Raw genomic sequence first — 3,360 nt, 5'->3', positions numbered from 1 at the left:
TAAAATTCAGGAGTGAACTAGGGAGGGAGGCTGCACAGTACATATCCTGGCACGCTGTCCATGTATTAATTACACATCACCATCTGAGAAATGGAAAGCTGAGATTTTCCTCCTAAAATGTGCTCCTGAGAAATACACATTTTGTAACAAAGGTTCATCCTGCTGGAAGTCAGACGCAATAAATACCACACTTGTATAATTGAGTTGACGTGCTTTTTCCATTTCCAGGTTTGTAAATCTTCCAGTTGGCAACCTCAATGTTCAATTTCCATTAACCTTTGCATTTCATTTATTCTGTAGATTAGATTTGCAAATAAGAATGGTGAATTCTCTCTTTATTCTAAACTATGTCTTTCACATATGGCATTATGTTCCATTGCACCAGGTTTTAAGATGAAGAAATTAAAACTCAACAAGGAAAAGTCATAAGCACTGTTTTTAACCAAAGAGAATTATAGTGATGGGTGGAACTGCATGAACTGTCAAATTGACAGAATGTCATAAAATGGAATATGGGGTGAATTATCCAATGCAATGCACAGGCTGTAATCCTGGGTTATATGACTATAGGAAATGATACTCAAGGAACAACATGAAGGAGTCTGAATTTCCATGGACATAGATTCCTTAGCTGAGTGAATTGAGGACAATTAAATCCTCAAGTGACCAGAATCCTTCTCTGAGAAACACACCAGTCTTAATGTGTGACCTTAAGCAAGTCATTTATCCACATGGTCCCCATTCTCTCAGCTTCAAGACAATACTCATAATCTATATTCAGCAGTTTAATGTGTACAGAGAGCTTTGAGATTCTTGGATGGAAGGCTCCATTTAAATGTAAAGTAGTGTTATTATTCACACACAACCCCCTCTGCTAACTACTCTGTAGCAGGTGTATTAAAGGAGAGTAAATGAGGAAGGAGGAAAGGGAAATTGGCTCCTTAAATGATGGAAATCTGATTATCCCAAATTGGCTTGCTCTGAAAAGGGGACATTATGCTGCATTTATTAACCATTTCCAAACAGACTTCAGTTCGGATGAGCAAACTAGCAGAGCAAGACCAAGCCATACTCTTTCCCATAGTTAGAAACAAAATCTGCCATAAAAATAAGTCACGATAATTCTAAACCTAATCCCTGTGAAAACTGTTTCCACTGCTTGCATGTGACAAAGATTAGTCTGCAGCATAAGAGAAATTCAGAGGATTTGGTTTCATTGCTTGACTTAAAATGTATTATTTATATGTGTTTATGAATATTTAGAGTTAAATGATTTTTTTTCATCTATTAATTGAATAAGGAGCTCTAGTGGCATAGTGGTTAAAGCATTTGGCTGCCAACCAAAAGTTTTGTGGTTTGAACCAGCTTCTCCATGGAACAAAGATGAAGCAGTCTGCTTCAGTAAAGATTTACAGCCTTGGAAACCCAAAAAGGGTCACTATGAGTTGGAATCAATGTGATGGCAGTGAGTTTGGTTTTGGGTTTTGTGTTAATTGAATAGTGGTAAGTTCAATACTTCCTTCCCCAATTTCAAATCCTGTTGTTATGTATTGTAATGCAGGCACTTGTGAAGTACATCACAAAGTTTACTGGGGATCCTTGGAAAATACTTGAGAATGAAGAGTTTAGTGGCTAAACTCTGCCTTGGGTATCCTAAACATGGTCTACAGTCAAAATTTGCTGAATAAGTCCCAAAGAGTAAGCCATATCCAATATCTTTAAGTGTAAAATGAGAACCTTTCACCAGTATCTCTGTGATCCCACTCAGGTACACATCCTGCAGTTTCTTATTTTTTCAGCCTCAGCATGGTTGTTGCTGTTAGTTCCTGTCCTTCTCTTCCATCCGTGCTCCTGTTCTGGTGGCTGGTGCATCGGTATATTATGTCCATCAATAATTACTTCAATAAAGCTGTGAGGTAGGTGTTACTTCCTCTATTATTGCAGGTATGGAAATAAACATGGCAAGGTCATGTTATCTGGTCAAGGTCACAATAGATATGTAGCAGAGGGAGGAATATAGGAGCTCTGGTAACATAGTGGCTAAAAGCACTTGACCGCTAACCAGAAGGCTGGCGGTTCAAACCCACCAGCCACTCCTCGGAAGGAAGGTTGGGCAAACCTGCCTCCATAGTGATACTGCCTCGGAAACCCAAGGAGGGGTGGCTATGAGTCGGGGCTGACTCGACGGCACATAACAACAACAGGTGACACCTAAGCCTACGATGTTCCCACTATACCTGGGAACCTCTTTAATAGCACCACTCCTCACATTTCTGTCATTGTGTGTATCTGGTTGGTATCATTCACCTTGTTTCTTTTTTACCTGTTTTGAAACTATGAAACATGTGAGTATAGCATTTGGCAGAATGGGAATGGCCCATGTGAATGGCTTTTTGAAAAGATCTTGGCCTGCCAGAATAATTATTTCTGAAATCAATGTCATCTTGCTAACCCCTGAAAGTGCCTGACATTCTTTCTTTGTGACTAATTATTTTACAGACTGTGCTTTAATTGCAGGATGTAGGAGGTACTTTCTATAAATGGTTAAGATTATAAGGGGACATGATCTGCAATCGTCAGATCATTAAACTTGCTACCAGGAACAAGCACACTTTAGGGACCAATGCCATTTGTCAAAAGAAGCCCATGTGTTCTGCGGAGGGCAGGAGGCCAGGCTCAGGAAAGGCAGTCTGATAATCATTCTGTGCTGAGTGCCTTTAATTATTTACCAGAAAGAAGATATAGGCTATCCAGGCTTTCTCTGGAGAGATGGCTATTCAAAGAACAGGATACATAAAATCACTGAGTGAACTGAAATCAATGTCTAAAATAAATTCCCTAGGGTGGTTTTCAGGTAGTTTGCAACCAGCACACACTAGAAGCTGAGGAGGCTGGTTGGAGATTGCCTGAGTGGGAATTATAATATGGTATTTGTTACTTGTGCCCTGCCTGTCTCTGCCACTTGGCGAGGGCAAATGCTTCCTCTGTGATTTGTTCCCAGCTGCATCCAGCCCAAAGCAAAACCTAACACATTGTGTGTTATTACGTTGAATCCTGTGAAAGCCACAACTTGACAGGACTACCTTGTTTTTCTGGACCTTGCAAGTTTCCCACCTTTGACAGGGTGCAGTCTTATCATTGTTCCGTCACTCAACTTAGTGGAAAACGTTTTAGTTTTCTTTCTCTAAAAGGTTTCTGCCTTCTACACATTCCAGCTTTTGCAGATTGTTGTGTGTATTAATGAGTAAGGAAACTTGAGTAGAACGAACAAGGTCATGGATCTAGAACTAAATCCCAAACCAACTTGGTAAGTTGTTGAGAGCAGTCTAAAGGGTCCCAACAAACTACTGCTTTCTCACC

This window comes from Orycteropus afer, unplaced genomic scaffold (genome assembly GCF_000298275.1).
Source record: "Orycteropus afer afer isolate SDZICR_OR568_19922 unplaced genomic scaffold, OryAfe1.0 scaffold00743, whole genome shotgun sequence".
Lineage (NCBI taxonomy): Eukaryota > Metazoa > Chordata > Mammalia > Tubulidentata > Orycteropodidae > Orycteropus > Orycteropus afer.
The sequence above is the reverse complement of the archived record's forward strand: the minus strand, read 5'-3'. Positions refer to the sequence as shown.